The 18,195-nt window shown below is 43.1% G+C and overlaps 1 non-coding gene across 1 annotated transcript; it reads left to right on the top strand.

The window, feature by feature from the left end:
• Window positions 1–17,416: 17,416 nt before the first annotated feature.
• On the top strand, window positions 17,417–17,547 carry LOC136172785 (small nucleolar RNA SNORA38). Its single transcript, XR_010664123.1, has one exon. It is a non-coding gene; the product is annotated as a small nucleolar RNA SNORA38 (small nucleolar RNA).
• Window positions 17,548–18,195: the final 648 nt, after the last annotated feature.

Raw genomic sequence — 18,195 nt, 5'->3', positions numbered from 1 at the left:
AGAAAACTACAGGCCAACATCACTGATGAACATAGATGCAAAAATCCTTAACAAAATTCTAGCAAACAGAATCCAACGACATATTAAAAAGATCATACATCATGATCAAGAGGGCTTTATCCCAGGAATGCAAGGATTCTTTAATACCCGCAAATCAAATCAATGTAATATACCACATTAACAAATTGAAAGATAAAAACCATGTGATTATCTCAATAGATGCAGAAAAAGCCTTTGACAAAATTCAACATCATTTATGATAAAAACTCTCCAGAAAGCAAGAATAGAAGGAACATACCTCAACATAATAAAAGCTATATATGACAAACCCACAGCAAACATCCTCAATGGTGAAAAATTGAAAGCATTTCCCCTAAAGTCAGGAACAAGGCAAGGGTACCCACTCTCACCACTACTATTGAACATAGTTTTGGAAGTTTTGGCCACAGCAATCAGAGCAGAAAAAGAAATAAAAGGAATCCAGATAGGAAAAGAAGAAGTAAAACTGCCTTTGCTTTTTACTTAATGTTATATCTTGTTTATAGTTTCATGTGTTATTTTGAATGGCTGCCTAGCATTTCATTGTAACCCTGAAATATTTTGGACATTTGCCATGTGCCAGGTAGGTGTTGCCTGAGAAGCAAAGGTGAATATGACAGGTCTCTGTCTCCCACGGCTCACGTTCTGGTGGAGGAGAAGGTATGTACCTGAATAGTTATAAAATTTATAGGCTATTGGTGTGCTGTAAGAATGGTGTAAGGAGAGTTAAATGAATGAAGGAAGAGATTAGCTATTTAGAAAACATGAAAAGTTCTCCTAAAGGTGGGTTAGGGACATTCAGGCAGGAAGGAGTGGCAAGGGATACATACTAATTCAGGCAGAAAGGAGTGGCAAGAGATACATACTAAATCTATTCAGGACATGGTAACCGTGGGATGTGTTTGGGATATCAGTTTAGTGATGTAGTGGGGGCCTTGATGGGAAGATGGGAGAAAGAATAAAGCCAGAAAGATGGTTGTTTGTTGTTTAATCACCAAGTTATGTCTGACTCTTTTGTGACCCCATGGACAGTAGCCTGCCAATCTCCTCTTTCCAAGGGATTTCCCTGGCAAGTATACTGGAGTGGGTTGCCATTTCCTTCTCCAGGGGATCTTCCTGACCCAGGAATCAAGCCCATGTCTACTGCATTGGCAGGCAAATTCTTTACCATTGAACCACCAGGGAAGAAGATGGTTTGATTTAAATGTCAAAGTGAAGAGCAGAGCTCTGTGTGTGTGTGTGTGTGTGTGTGTGTGTGTGTGAAGTGGATGGAGATGGAGGAGAGAAGGCTTTTTTGTGTGCCAGAGGTAGGGAGGGTCTGAATTTGAGTAAGATATATGGGGGAGGAAAGGAAGAGATGGATTCCTGAGACATCACAGAACCAGTTTTTCTTATGAATAAGGGTTGGCAGCTTTGTAGTATCATTAGCCAATCTAAATCTATTCCCTGATGAACTTGGAGTTTTGAATGCCTAATGAGGGAAATCTGACTGACAACCCATTTAGAGTAATATACCTTAATAGAAAAGTCAAACACACTCATTTTAATAGAGACACGCAACACCATTAATTTGCAGAAGAAAAATAACTGTGAGGTGGCACCCTTGCCAGGCAGCCATCATAAACATGGCTGATTGGAAAAGTCACTGAATAACTCTGTGTGTGATTCTGAATTGGGACAGGGAGCTCACTTCTGTGTTCAATCATGCCACTATTTGCAAAGGTGATTTTTACAGGCCAAGGTGCTAGAAAACCTTTAAAGGACAAAAAATGATGGAAAATAAAATGCTCCAGATAACCTTAACAGCAAAGTATAGCTGACACTTGGCAAGCCAACTTCATTAGCCTGTCTCCAGCTTCAGCTGTGATGAATGGACATCTCTTGTTTTTCTTCATTATTTGGTATCTCTCACAGTTTCAGCTGGTTCTCTATTAGGATGTGGAGGAGCTAGACAATTAGCACATGAATTTGTCAAATTCAAATTGAACATATTCCTAAACCATCATACTTAAAAATTTATAGATTCCTCCTAGCCCACAGTAGCTTTTTCTTTTTAAAAAACTAAATCTCTCCTTGCCCTCCAGGGACAAATACATGTAGTACAGTAAGTGAAATTAATATCCTTTTCTATGTGCCCCTAATAAATAGTTTCTTGCCCTGAGCAAGTGACTATTTGCAAGGCCTGTCAAATATTTCAAATAACTGGCTGGAGAGGCTCTCACATGAGTGATTCACTGCCTTTGTCTGGGACAAGCCACTTTAAGTTCAAAGCGGGTGGTAAGTCTCACCAAAAACTTTATGGGCCCTCACCATCCTCAGAGTCGCAGATTAGACATGTTATAACATGGAAGCTGTGACTATGCTGAATGAGGATAGTTGGCTGGAACTTGGTAACCTTCATGTTCCCTGGAGGGCAGGTGGCCAGGAATGGTGAAGGAAAGGCATTGGATTGCACAAGCTGCTGGCTATGTGGATCATTGTCCAGTCCCCCTAAACAATGCAGGAAGGCCCTCTGCAGCTTCCTTTATCCCTGACCTTCTCCTAAACACTCTCAGAGTCAGATATATCTGACTGTTAGAAGACTTCTGAAATAATGAGTTGATTTCTGGTTCTTTATTACCCACTTGTCCTAGCACCACTTGGAGAGCAAAACTTCAGAATGCTTCAGAATCATCCAGAGGTGCTTTTTCCTTTTATCTTTTCTTAAATATTTTTTATCATGGAACAATGTAAATATAATAAACAGTTGAGAAAATTATATTTAAAATTATGTCCTCATCACCCACTTTCAACTATTATCAATATTTGCAAACATTTCATCTTTATAACTTTAAATGGAGTAATTAAGGAAAATCTCAGTTATCATATAATGATATCATATAATGGTATATGTATATGTATCATCTGCATGTACTTCAGTATGCATCTCTCCCAGATGACACTTCTTGGTACACAGTCACAATACCATTATCTCATATAATAAAATTAAAATTAATTTCCTCATATTAGCTAGTACACAATCTTTCCCGATGGCTCAGTGGGTAAAGAATTCACCTGCAATGCAGGAGACACAGGAAACTTGGGTTGTTCCCTGAGTCAGGAAGATCCCCTGGAGAAGGAAATAGCAGCCCACTTCAGCATTTTTGCCTGAAAAATCCCATGGATAGAGGAACCTGGAGGGTTATAGTCCATGGGGTCGCAGAGTGGCACACAACTGAGGGACTAGGCATGCACGCATAATCCATATTCATATTGTCCTGATTGTTTCATATTTGTCTCCAAAATATCTTTTAAAGATGGTTTCTACATATTACACATTGCACTGTGTTTTATATTTCTTAAGTTTCTGTTAATCTCTGATAGTCCCCCATCAATTTAAAAAATACCACTTATTTGTTGAAGAAGAAAAAAAGTGAGTGTTACTCACTCGGTCATCTCTGACTCTTTGAGACCTCATGGAAACCATAGCCCACCAGGCTCCTCTGTCCATGGTATTCTCCAGGCAAGACTACTTGTGGGTAGTCATTCCCCCCTCCAGGGGATCTTCCCAATCTAGGGACTGAACCCAGGTTCTCTTGTGTTGCAGGCAGATTCTTTAATGTCTGAGTCACCAGGAAAGCCCATACCACTTATTTGTTGAAGAAATCAAATAATTAATCCTATGGAATATGCAACATTTTGAATTTGGCCTACTGTATTCCAATAGTGAGTTTTAATTAGTTTGCCATTATTTCCTATTAACTGATAGTCACTTAGATTTAAGACTTGTTTAGATTTGGTTCTGCTTAGGAGCAAGAATACATGACAGGTGGTGCAGTATGTTTTCTCCTGTGTCACAGCAAGAGGAGTCCCACTTATAGTGGCACTGAGATTGATCCATGGGTTCACGTGCTATGGTCCTGAAAATGCTGCTTCATGGGTCTAACTCCAACTCTGAATCAGAATCTCTAGAGAGCAGTTCAGGGAATTCTGAGACAGGTGACCCATGGAACACCATGGCCTGAGAAATACTGTTCTAGAGAGGCATTCTGAGGTCAGATAAGTTTTGGGAATACTATGTGAGGTAATTAAATTTGTGTGTCAACCTAATTAGGACATGGAGTGCCCAGACATTGGGTCAAACATTATTTCTCTATTCATCTGTGAGGTTATTTCCAGATGAGATTAACATTTGAATTGGTAGACTGGGTAAAGCATATTGCCTTCCTTAATGTTGGTAGGTCTCATCCAATCAATTGAAAAATCTGAATAAAATGAAAAGGCTAAGTAAGAGCAAACTCCTTCTGTCTGAATGTTTGAGCTAGAACATCAGTCTTTTCCTACCTTTGGACTCAAACTGAAAACTGGGCTCCTTGAGCTTTTGGACTAAGACTTACACCATGCTTCCAAGTTTTCCTTATGTTCCATACCAACATCTTCAGTTTCCCTTTCTCTTCTTGGAGTGTTCTCTGGTTAGTCAGGGGGCCTCTTAAATAGTTATGACTCACTTCTCTTATGGAACAATGGACTGGTTCCAAATTGGGAAAGGAGTACATCAAGGCTGGATACTATCACCCTGCTTATTTAACTTATAGGCAGAGTATATGATGCGAAAAATACCAGGCTGGATGAAGCACAAGCTGGAATCAAGATTGCAGGGAAAAATATCAATAGCCTCTGATATGTAGATGACACCACCCTAATGGCAGAAAGTGAAGAGGAACTAAAGAGCCTCCTGAAGGTGAAGGAGGAGAGTGAAAAAATTGGCTTAAAACTCAACATTCAAAAAACAAAGATCATGGCATCCAATCCCGTCACTTATGGCAAATTGAGGGGGAAGAAATTGAAACAGTGACAGACTTTATTTTCTTGGTCTCCAAAATCACTGCAGATGGTGACTGCAGCCATGAAATTAAAAGACACTTGTTCCTTGGAAGAAAAGCTATGACCAACCTAGACAGCATATTAAAAAGCAGAGATATTATTTTGCCAAGAAAGGTCCTTCTAGTCAAAGCTACGATTTTTCCAGTAGTCATGTGTGGATGTGAGAGTTGGACCATAAAGAAGGCTGATCACTGAAGAATTGATGCCTTTGAACTGTGGTGTTGGAGAAGACTCTTGAGAGTCCCTTGGACAACAAGGAGATCAAACCAGACAATCCTAAAGAAAATCAAGCCTGAGTGTTCATTGGAAGGACTGATGCTGAAGCTGAAGCTCCAGTACTTTGGCTACCTGATGCAAAGAGCCTACTCATTGGAAAAGACCATGATGCTGAAAAAGATTGAACGCAGGAGGATAAGGGGGCAACAGAGGACGGGACAGTTGGATGGCATCACTGACTCAATAGATGTGAGTTTGAGCAAGCTCCAGGAGATGGTGAAGGACGAGGAAGACTGGTGTGCTGCAGTCCATGGGGTCACAAAGAATCCGACATGATTGAGCGACTGAAGAAGAACAGTAACACCTCTCATATGATGTGAGAACTATCAGGAAGGCCTTGGGAAAGGCTTCAAGAAACAGCTGGTGTTCATCTGGTTCAGACATTCCATGTCTCAGGACAGAAAATGAGACCAAAAAGAAGACATTAGTTGTTCCCGAGAGAGAGGAAGGAGCAATAACCAGATTTTTTTTCTGCCAATCTGCATTTGGAAAGAAAGGAACAATGTGAAATTTCACCTTCCTCTCTTTTAAAAACTTATTTATTTACTTATGACTTTGCTGTGTCTTTGCTACTGCTCACGGGCTTTTTCTAGTTGTGGTGAGTAGGGGCTACTCTCCAATTTCGGTGTGGGGGCTTCTCTGGTTGAGGAGCACAGCCTTTAGGGTGCTCTGGCTTCAGTAGTTGTGGCACACAGGCTTAGTTGCTCTGGGGAATGTGGGATCTTCCTGGATCAGGGATCGAACCCATGTCTCCTGTATTGGCAGGTGTATTCTTAACCATGGAGTCACCAGGGAAGCCCTTACCCTTCTCTCTTGCCCAGTCACCACAGAAAGAGATCTGGGAGAGCTGACTTCATTAAGAATCTTTACCTTTCAACAGCTACTGCAAGTTTTCCCAAGGCTGTAGTGTCTGGAGTGAGACATCCAGTGGGTCTCATCTTGATCACTAGAACTCTAGAGGAGTAAAAATAATTTTCTCTCTACCCATTATGCTAAGAGTTTGGCTTAAGACCCACCTTTTCCCTAGGGCACCTTGCAGATGGATAAGCTCATCTAAGATGGTTGAAAGTTTTCCACTGTGGCCACTGTAATTCAAGACTATCTTTGGTCAGTTTAACCAACTGGTTCATCCTTAAAACAAAATTGTATTCACCCAAGACCTTACAATGGACCCAGTCTACTTTAAGTTGGACCTAGTCAGACACGTGGACCTGGTCCAGTTTCTAAGTCAAAACCAGGCAGACCTGCCACTGGTTTCAGACCCAGTCCAGGAAAAGAAATGCTTAAATAAAGTCTCTGAAAACTCATAAGGCAAAGGCTATGGAGCTGGGGTCCAAGAGGGACTTACCTACATGTGACCTCTAGAGGCAGCGAGAAAGAAGCAAGCTCCGGGGGCTCATGGGTGCCTACACCTGGTTGCTCATTGCTCCTGGGAGTTACTGGGGGGTCCTCTCAGGTCCTCTCTGACACCAGAGCTGTTAAAAGATGAACTGAGACATATTAAGCATTTTATTTGCGCAAAAATCAATTTGATTTGGCAGCACCAAACCAGACGTGGTTAGGTGTGCTTTCACTTCATATTTATTTAGTGTGCATTGGGTTAGATCCTCTGAGGAAACTAGGTGACTCAGTTTCCGTCCTCCACCAGCTTTGAAGCTAAAAGGCACCACTTTACTAATGGAAGTACTCATGTTGTTGAAGAAGATTTGCTTCTTCAGTGACATCTGCTTTTTTATCTGTTTAATGATTTTGGTTTTCTCTAGCACACTGCATCAGTGCGGATGTGGTGAGGTTAGACTTTTGGCTTGACCTCTGGCTTCCTTTGTCTCTGCTGTCTTTAACTTTTTCATATATATGGTTTGCTGGATTTTCTTTCTTTATTTTCCTTCTGGTTTTTCTCTTTTGTTTTCTCTCTTTCCCCCCTCTGATTGTCTCTTCTTTCATCTCCCATTCCTTCTTTACTCCCTCCATCCCTATTCTTTCAATACCATTTCATTCAATTTCAATACAATTTTTGTTTTGTATTCCAATACAATTTCACCTACTATGTGAAAAAGGGTAAATAAACCACAGATAGTCATATTGATAAATATTTACAATATTTATTACAATACAATATTTACAATATTAGCAATACATGCTAATGTAAATTTGTAGGCAAAGTAATTTATTTGTGTAATGTAAGAGAAACTGACTTTGACTTAGGATTAGGAGAAAGGTTTCACAAAAGATGTAAAGTTTAGTATGGGTTTTGAAGGATGTGTGGTTCATCCAGTGTATAGTGGAGGGAAGAGGTACCTAAATGTGTGATAGAGCCAGCAAATCTGGAGAACACAAAGAAGTCTGGAGTAACAGAGAGCATCAGGAATGTGAAGGCATGACTAAGGTAGGTCAAACCCTGGTTCTAAAGAGTTTATAAGTGATGCTAAGGTTGTTAGACTGTCATTTTGGCCAAAAGCCTCCAATGACATTGCAAGCTTTCTAATCAGCGAATACACATTATAAGTTCTGAATCTTATTTAAAACTCAAAATTATATTATCAGAAGAGCCAATAATGATAATAGTAAGAGCTGACATTTACTGTGTAGAGACTTTCTTTTAGCTACTTATACATATTACTGCATTTGCTTCTTACCATCATGTCAGCATCAGGGTGTTATGGGTTGAATCATGTCCCCCTTTCCCACTCCTAAAATTTGTTTGTTGAAGTTCTAACCCCTAGTATCTCAGAATGAAATCACATTTGGAGACAAGGTCTTTAAAGAGGTAATTAAGCTAAAATGAAGCCATTAGGGTGGGCTCTAAACCAATCTGACAGATTTCCTTACAAGGAAAAGAAATTTGGGTGCACAGAGAGATACCAGAGATGTGCGAGCACAGAGAAAAGGCCATGTGAGAACACAAGGAGAGAGCGGCCACACGCATGCCAAGGAGAGAGGCCTTAGCATGAAATCAACCTTGCTGATGTCTCAATCTTGAATGTCTAGCTTCCAGAACTGTGGGGAAAAAGAACTGTTATTTAAGCCCCTCAGTCCAAGGCATTTTGTCATGGTGGCCCTGGTAAGCTAATACAGGAAGGCTGTTATCCTCATTTTGTGACTGTGATGACCAAAACACAAAGAACCAATTTTGCATGATCGCACAGTAAACCTCCAGGGATAGGGTGATACCCAAGTCACTATACCTCAAGGCCTTCTCAGGGTCCTGGAGGGGCCTGGAGACTGTGAGAAGTCTCTAAGTCATTAAAGGTCATATAAAAGAGGTAGACGGTTGAGTTTGAGGGACCCATGCTTCAGGTTAACTGTGTTTCCCAGATACTCTTTTCATCAGAAACATGGTGCCTAACTCATCTCTTTAACCTGTCTTGTGTTAGTAATGTCACAAAGAAATGCTATAGTTTCTCTTTAGATCAAGGGTGAGAATCTGGAGGTATTTTTTAAAACTCAGGAAATAATCCATATTAAGATGATCAAGATCTATGAGGCTGCCTTCCTTGCTATTAATTGTGACTTTATGTTAAAAATGATCACAGCTCTCATTCACATGGCAGCTGCTAACGAGCTCCACCAGCCCATTGGATCATCCAGCTGTCACGCTGGCTTTGCAGAGTGCACAGTTTTGGTTTTTCAGGGTATAATTCAATGTCAGAAGAGTTTATGTGCTGCTTAAGCCCTTGAAGCCTATAGATAGGAAGAACACTGTAAATGCAGTAATTATATTTTTAGAGTGCTGGGTTTGTGCTAATAAATCAGAGAGGAAGGGCTGGCAGAATTGGGAACTAGTGCCAAAGACAATAATGTCAAAAATCTGGCCTCCCACCCACATGCTCAGCCTACCCATGTTAGCTAGCAGGAGGGCTAGGTGTCCGTACCTAGCAGGGGGAGCTTTGCTTTCAATATCTGGTTACATAGTCACTTATGAATTTCATGTTTTCATTTGTGAGTTTCATGTCTTCTTTTCAGGAAAACAAGGGAATTTACAAAAGCCTTTTACTGCTTGTGCTGGGGGATTCATTGGAAATATGACGAAGATTTATGAATGAATATTGCTTTTCAGTTCCCCTTTCTCTGCCTTCTCATCCTTTCATTTCATTCTCATTTGTCTTATGAAAATGAATGATAAATATATGGGAAGAAAAGACTACAATATTAGTAAAAAAAATACACATGTGTACTCAGGAGACCTTGGTTTTAGTTCTGACATTGCTGCTAATTGGCTGTGTGACCTTGGGGAAGTCATTTTACCTCTCTGAGCATTCACTGCTGATTCTACAAAATGAAGGCATTAGGCCATGTAATTCTAATAATTGATGATCCCAACCTCTCACAAAACTTTTTACTTTTGAAGTAAAAGGTTGAAGGGTATCAACTAGCATGCATTGTCAGTGATGGCTCTTTTTTTTTTTTTTTTTTCTTTTGCGTGCACTGGGTCTTAGTTGCAGCATATGGGATCTAGTTCCCTGACCAAGGATTGAACCCAGGCCCCCTGCATTGGGAGCACGGAGTCTTAACCAGTGGACCACCAGGGACGTCCCTGCTTCTTTGTTTTGACAGTCTCCTTTCTCCCACCTTGTTGCTCCACTTACTACATTTTCCTTGTTTCCCGCTGGTGGTAAGGACCTTACACAAGAGTGTCCTGTGGACCATGCTTTAGGTATTTTCCAGTCCTAAACTTACCTATCTAACTTTGTCAGTTCTGGGTCCTCTGGAGCACCTTCAGGTAAAAGAAACACATGGATAACTGATTTTACAGTTAAGCAGTGATTCATAGCATAGCCTCTTCAATCCAATAACCACTTAGTGAGCACCCACTATGTGCAATGCAGGCTTCCTAGATGGCTGAGAGGGTAAAGAATCCATTTGCAATACAGGAGATACAGGAGAGGTGGGTTTGATCCCTGGGTCAGGAAGATTCCCCTGGAGAAGGAAAAAAGCAACCTACTCTAGTATTCTTGCCTGGGAAATTCTCATGCACAGAGAGGAGCCTGGTGGGCTATAGTCCAAAGGGTCGCGAAGAGTCAGACATGACTGAGCAACTAAGCACATACACCCAATACTACAGGCAAAGCAATCTGTTATTGACAGTAGTGTTAGTTGTTCAGTCATGTCCGACTCTTTCTGACCCCATGGACTGTAACCCAATGGGCAAGAATACTAGAGTGGGTTGCCATTTCCTTCTCCAGGAGATCTTCCTGACCCAGAGATTGAACCTGAGTCTCCTGCATTGAAGGTGGACTCTTTACCATCTGAGCCACCAGGGAAACCCTACTGACCATAGGGATTTAGATAAACAAGATGTGGTCCTTGCTCCCCAGGGAGTATGCTTTAGGAAGGGACCCACACCACTGACTGTGATATAAGCTGGTTTGCAATGACAGGAAGGAGGAAAGCCTGAGCTGGGTCTTGCTGTCTGATAGGCTGGATTTTGAAAGGCCTATGAGTGGGATAGAGGGGAGGGACATCAACTGCAGGAACCCTAGGATAAAGGCACGTGGCAGGAAGCATTCAAAATGTGTTTAGTGAAAGGTGTATAGTCTAGGAGTTGGGTGATGAGTTGGATGTAAGGATTGATTTGCAGGAAGAGGAACTGCAGTGGAAATGGAGTGACTCAGGCTTTGAATGCCAGGGTGAAGAATTTGGGCTGCATTGTGTACATGGTTTGAGCTGAGAGAGAGATGGAAGCCCGGTGCAAGCAAGTTCAGTTGCTCAGTTGTGTCTGACTCTTTATAGCCCACTAGGCTTCTCTGTCTGTAGGATTCTCCAGGCAAAAATACTGGGGTTGGTTGCCATTTCCTCCTCCAGGGGATCTTCCCTACCCAGGGATTGAACCCATGTTTTCTGTATCTCCTGGATTGGCAGGTGGATTCTTTACCACTGAACCACCTAGGAAGTGTACATGGTTTAGAGCCATTAAAAGTGAGCTAGGCCCTGATGTGAACTGAAGCTCTATTCCCTCTAGCATGTGCCATGTTTGGAGAACTGGGATAGGGATTGGACATCCATCCACAGACCACTTGCACAAGGGATCCAGAGTTCTAGACTTCAGGAGGCACACAGGTGCTACTTTTGGTGCTAGCTCGGATGGGAGATACTTCCTACAACTCTTGTAAATGTGGTAGGTCTAGGGGACATTGGTAGCCCATAACTTTGGTTTTGAAGAAGCACCTAGGAAGTACCCTTGGGGCTTCTTGGGATGATTTGGGAGGCTCTGGAGGGGTCTGCAGGTCCTGCAGAGTGAGTGGGGGTAGAGTCAGAGAAAAGCTTTTGTGTAATGTCACTGTCTCTCTGAGATGCTGTGGTTAAGAGGAGAGGAGGGGGTTTCAGAGGGCAGTGAACTAGGGAGAAAAGAAGGGGACTAATGACCAACACTTTGTGGAGCAACAGTGGTGGAGATGCCTCAGTTTGACGCATCCCATTTTGAGGGTTGGTGAGCTTGTTTGGTCTCAGCACAAGGCTGATGCTATCCCGACTCTCTTTTCTATGCCTCCAAAAGTGAGAGTGGGTGGGGAGAAATACAGTGAGCTCTTTGTTACTTTTGGGTTGAATCAGCAAACATCCTGGGAGACACCATTGTTCTAGTAGCTTTAAAAAATTTATTGATATCTTTAAAAGCCTAGGGAGTAGCCAATGAGCTTCCTCATGTCACAGAAAGGACTAAAGGAAGATTTGAGGGAAGAACTGGCCTCTCTGCTTTCCTCCTGGACCTGCTAAACAAACAGGTTCAGGTAGCTCACGTACCCACTTTTTTGCTTAGAAACATGAAGACTGAGCACAGGGGAGGGGGAAGACCCTTTAGTTTGGCACAATAACTCCAGAGAGCGATGGAGAATGGGTATGAAAGGGCTGAGGGCTTATTTCAGTTGAGGTAGAGTCGCCTTTCACATTTCAATGCCCCGATCTTGTATTCTCACAGCATCACCCTCTCAGATGCGTTCAACACATCCACTTAAGTAACTTGATTACTCTTGCAGGAGCTTTTACATAATGCACCTCCTATCAGGTGGGGCGCTCAATCATTCAGCACAGGACCCAGCGTCTCTGCTCTAATATCACTTTACACACAGCTAATGAACACAGGTTCCCAACAAGTGACTGCACTAGTCAATAAAGGAAGGCACGATCCTACCTGCCTGCACAACTGTCGCTGCCTCTGGAGCCAATTAGCCCACTCTTTCTCGGGTGCTGCGGGAATACATTTCCCAAAGTGGTTCTCTTGCTCACCCTGGGGTTATCCTCTCTCCTTCTCCTTCTTTGCAGAGTGCATGCAAAACAGAGAGGCTGTGGCAATTCCTCTGACAGGCTAGACAGGTTAGCGCTGGGAGCTGGGGACATGATTTAAATTCACCATCCAACTCCACTGCCTATATTCAAAAGGGGTGTGCAGGGGATGTGAGGGACCACCACCATTCCTTATGCTCTGAAAAGCAAGGAAGCTGCTGAGAGAACAGGCTGGTGTGTACATCAGCCCCTCTCCTCTTCTAGTCTCATGGTTTGAATTGCTACCTGACAGGTAGAGATCCAGGAAGAAGTGAAAGTGCACGTACCTTTTTCCTGTTACCCCTGTCCTTTTTCTTGCTCACCCCACCATGAAATCACAGCTAGATGTGAATCAGTGGTCCCTGTGCTGGGGAGTCGGGATGCAACAACAATCTCTGGTTGGATGGCTTCATGTGGGAAAGCTCACCAGTGTCCGTGTTTGCTCTCCTGTGGAATTTTTGCCCTTCCTTTCACATCAGGCACTGAGAGGACCAAATAATAAAATGCCCATGAAAATGTTTTGTGAAAATAAAGCTCTGCACAGATATATGTGTTGAGTGATTATGTGGGAAAGTGGAAACAATGATGCCTAGATGTCAGCAGATTAGAGCCCTAAATTATTTTCTGTTCAGCTCTGCCACTCACTAGGGCTGTGGAGAAGTCACCTCATCCTTACGGGGCTGTTTTCTCATCAAGAAGCTGGGGAATATAAAACCTGTTTCATAAAATTGTTTGAAAATTAAGAGGTGATATGTGTGAATAATTAGAAAACTGGGGAGTATTGTACACATGGAAGGAATTGTTATTGCCTATGTTGGCTTAATTGCTGCTTTAATTCAACTCTTCCTGGCCCTTGGGTATTTCATTAGCATTTTATTATTTTCCACTATTTTTTATGCTGTTCTTTCTTTGAAAAAAACCTCTGCTCTGTTTTAAGTCTTCTCAGTGAGATAATAAGGTTCTCACGCAAAGAATGCATGGTCAGGTCTGCAGTAGGTTCTTCAGTAGCAGCTATCATCCCATTGAAGGATTTGTATACAGCTAGTGCTTAATGAGGTTTCCCTGGTGGCTCAGACGGTAAAGCGTCTGCCTACAATGAGGGAGACCCGGGTTCAATCCCTGGGTTGGGAAGATGAGGGGCTTCCCTGGTAGCTTAGATGGTAAAGAATCCACCTGCAGTGCGGAAGATCTGGATTCAATCCCTGGGTTGGGAAGATCCCCCTGGAGAAGGAAAAGGCTACCCACTTCAGTATTTTGGTCTGGACTGTGTTCAGTATTCTGGACTGTATAGTCCACGGGGTCACAAAGAGTCAGACACGACTGAGCACCTTTCACTCACTCACGCACTCGGTGCTTAATGAATACTGCAGACCCACTGAAGTTACTTGAGCTCTCAGATCTTTGTTCTGGAATGTTACCTCATTTCTAAGAAAGATGCTAGTGGTCTGACTCAAGGAAATAAATAAAAAACATGAGCCTAGAAAATTATTCTTTGATGTTCTCTTATTCCTTGATGTTCTTTTTCTTTGATTCAATGAATGAGTCTGGTTCCCTAAGCCAATTGTCAGAGTCAGTCACTCATTACTTCTCTCCCAGCAAGGGTAAAGTCTTTAATGATGGGCCCTGTTGTAACTAATGGAATGAGGCTGGAAGAGATATCTCTTGAGTAAGAGTTATAATTTCTGTTCTAGTCTAATATAGTATCTGAAAGTGAAAGATGCAATAGGATTAAAATATCTTTATTTCTCCAGATTGGAAATATCAGTGCTTTTGAAAGTTTAAGGTTACAAATCCATTGCATGTATATACAGTTTTGAGTTGGATCAATTCCTATAGGCAGTAACAATGGTAAGTGTTGTGAATTTTGTGCCTGGTGTGAGACTGCTAACAGTAACTCTCCACTTCAATCTATTAATTGCTTATTGAGTTCCTATGAGGTGGAAAACACTGCTGAACCTTGTGGGAGCAAGAAAGAAGTGGGAGATATGGGCTCTGCACCCACATTAACTCCTACCAACCCGGTCTATATCACAGAGGGTAGGGTAGGGGAGGTATGTTCCTTTGTAATTATTAATAAATGCTTTCTCTCAGTATGTGGACACTAAGAAAGTCAAACCCTACGACTTCATGCCTCTATGCTCTATTTTCTGAAGTCCAAGCCTTGGTACAGAGAATCATGCTTCTCCACAATGACATTGGTCACTAATTTTTGGCAAGTTTCTGACTTGTCAAAGGGATTTCTGTGGTGACTGACAGCACCAATGATGTTGAAACACGAATTGGAAAGCAGCAGAAAAAAAAGACGGGGAAGGTTGGGATTGGAAAGGGAGCAAATGAGATAGGTTCAAGCTGAAATTCTTTTTAGTTGAAGGTAATTTATATACTCCTGATCATTTTAAGACATTTCCCAAGGCTGTTTTGATGTTCTCCCCCCCCCCGCTTCTGCTCTCCTTTAATTCTCATCTACTTCATCAAGTCACTGGGTGGAGCCCTATGAATGCTCTCCGATTCACTGCTATCAGCTATTAGATTGAGATTCCAACAGAGTGTGTGTGCGAGCTCCCGCTCAGTTGTGTGGGTCTCTTTGCCAACTATGGACTGTAACCCACCAGGCTCCTCTGTCCATGGAATTTTCCAGGCAAGAATATTGGAGTGGGTTGCCATTTCCTTCTCCAGGGTATCTTCCCAACCCAGAAATTGATCTTGTGTCTCCTGCATTGGCAGAAGACAGAGTCTTTATCACTGCACCACCTGGGAAGAGATTCAAGTCCAAAGTTATTTCATATATTCCGCAAAGACTAGTTACTTTCATTATGAAAGGTCAGTGTCATATTCTCTAGGAATAACCGCCAGCTGCCCTGAAGCCAACTGCTGCCACTACAGCTGCTCCTCTTGTGGTTTCACAGCTAGAATCTGGAACCTTCCCCTAACCAGATCCAATAACCTTCTGGGATCCAGGACCTCGGCTGGTGGCTGATCCCAGGGCAACCACAGCTTCTCACAGAGTAATTCCATGTTAACCCGCCTACCTCTGCTGTGTAACACAGACCCTCCTCTGTGTGTGAACACCTGTCACTCCCACACAGGGGAGCTCCCTCGCGGAAGCGGTGGGTCTGAGGTGGCAGGTGATGGTCAGGAAGGTGACGATCTGGATGTTCTGCGCAGGCGCTGCCTCACTCCTCACCCCGCCTCCCATCCCCGCCCCTCCCACCCGCTGCGCGAAGTCCACTGGGAAGTCTCGCAGGGTTACTGCGTGCCGCTTCACGAACTCCAGTGGGAAGTCTAGCGTAGTCACCTGCTCTCTACTCCTGCAGAGATCTTGAGGAGACTGAAAAGGAGACTGCTGCTGACAAGGCTATGACCCAGGAGGCGTCTCAGAGACTATGGGCTGCGCCAACTTCCGATTTTCTGCTTCTCAACCTGTGCGAGGAGGAATCACAGCCCACCACCACCCGCCACCTGGGACTGGACTGCGGCCCCAACCTCTCAGGTTGTTCCAGGCAGGAGCAATCACTGACTGGTGGTTAAGCTGGCCTTCCACAGACTCTTAAACAGAAACTGAAAATATGGCTGACAGAAAATGGTCTTTTATTTATTTATTTATTTATTTTTTAATTAAATTTTATTTTATTAGTTGGAGGCCAATTACTTCCCAACATTTCAGTGGGTTTTGTCATACATTGACACGAATCAGCCATAGAGTTACATGTATTCCCCATCCCGATCCCCCCTCCCACCTCCCTCTCCACCCGACTCCTCTGGGTCCTCCCAGTGCACCAGGCCTGAGCACTCGTCTCATGCATCTCACTTGGGCTAGTGATCTGTTTCACCATAGATAATATACATGCTGTTCTTTTGAAACATCCCACCCTCACCTTCTCCCACAGAGTTCAAAAGTCTGTTCTGTAAAAAAACGAAGCAGAGCAAGGCCCAGACAGAGGGAGTTTGAGGCGGGAAAGCTTCCAGTGAGGAGGACCTCGTGAGGGGCTAATCTGAACTGAAGGGGCTGCCAATCACCCCCCGTGCCCCGACACCTCAGACCCACCTCAGTGGGAGATTCCTTGTGGTTGGGGGTGACAGTGTCCAGTCACAGAGGAAGGTCTGTGTTACACAGTAGCGGTAGGCGGGCTAACATGGGACGCCTCTGCGAGAAGCTGTGGTCGCCCTGGAATCAACCATAAGCCGAGATCCAGGCTTCCAGAAGGCTGCCTGGGTCTAGTCAGGGAAGGTTCCAGGTTCCAGATGTGAAGCGGCGAGAGGAGCAGCTCTTGAGGCAGGAGCAGCCTTCAGCACTGCTGGCAGGCCAGCATTCCTGGAGGATGTGGTATGGACCTCAACCGGGTTTTAAATGGCAACAGTGGTAGGAATAAAAGCTTTTACCATGTTTTCTTCAGATTTATATTTCAGATACCATTGCCTTTTCTCTTGTAGACTTACAGCTCCATTGGTAAGCTGACTGCCTCAATTGGTTTCTGCTGTAAGGAATTTGAGATGTCCTCTTCCTTCATTTGCAGTCATCAAGGGCTCTGCACTTGGTGAAAGTTTCTCTTTAAGTTATGGCAGGAACCTAGGACAACACCATATGGATCCCTCTCTAGTCAGAAAAGCCTTGCTCTATTTTCTTTTATAAAGATATCTTAGCTTTCGTGTGACAACTTTCCAACTGACTGAGGACTTTGGCTCTACTTATGTTTGTCTTCTTTGGCCAAGGACCTTCAACCACTCCCAGTGGTGGTGTTGCCATCCCACTGCCCCAGCTGCTCTCCCATGGACGTTCTCCACTGGTCAGTCCCCTCATAAAGTGTGGCTCCTACAGTTGGACTCGATATTCCAGGTAGGTGACCAGTGTGGAGCAGGGACTCTCACTGACCTTGTTCCAGACATTATGTCCACGTATACAGTCCAGTAGCCTTTACGGGAGCTTTTGGAAACTTATAAAGATATCTGTGGAAGGGAGGTAGTTTCAGAAAGCAGAAGTCAACCCTCCTACAAAGGCGTGTCTGTGGTTTCCTGTCTTTAGACACGTAAGAATTGGAGGCAAAGAAATGTGAACTTGGAGAAGTCTGGGGCCAGCTTCCTTCCTGCGGGCTCAAGATCAACCATCCCACATAGGAAAAAAAAATAATAAATTAAAAAAAAAAAAAAAAGAAAAGAAAGCAGAAGTCAGAGACATAGGACCCTTCAGATGTTAGCGTTAATGTCCTTCAACCAGAGATGTTTTCACATGCCAAGAAAACCCTGTAAGAGTGTTATAATTGTGAATTTGTATTTCCAAAGACTTTTAGGTTGGAAATTCATTCTGAGGAGGTTCTTGTAAAATGTTGTAAAATCTTGTAAAATTTCATGTTTATGCAGAATTCCTTGGGATAACCTACGAATTTCCTTCTTAGAAATTTACCCACAATAAATTTCTAAGTTGTTCTACCAGGGAAGGAGGATTGTGGTATTGTGCTGGTTTCAGATGGTATTAGTTTCATATGGCAGTGCGTGAAATTCTCCTGAAACATGCAACTTGCTTTCTTCTTTAAAGTAGAAGAATGTGGGTGGAAGGTGGCACCTTGAAAGACTCTCAGAATCAGAGGATGGCCTCTGGGAGTGCCTTCAGGAAACCATGGAATGACTGAGGCTCCAAAGAGATAATGGGAGTGAAAATCACAGACAAGTATGAAATTCCATGAAAGTATGTGGAGGGTAGTATTGTGAGCAGGCTCTTGTCCAGTGTGGTAGGGCTGGTGATAAGAAGCATTGCAGTCTGTTCTG

The sequence above is a fragment of the Muntiacus reevesi genome, chromosome 7 (assembly GCF_963930625.1).
Source record: "Muntiacus reevesi chromosome 7, mMunRee1.1, whole genome shotgun sequence".
Lineage (NCBI taxonomy): Eukaryota > Metazoa > Chordata > Mammalia > Artiodactyla > Cervidae > Muntiacus > Muntiacus reevesi.
This window is presented reverse-complemented; position numbering and strand designations above follow the sequence as displayed.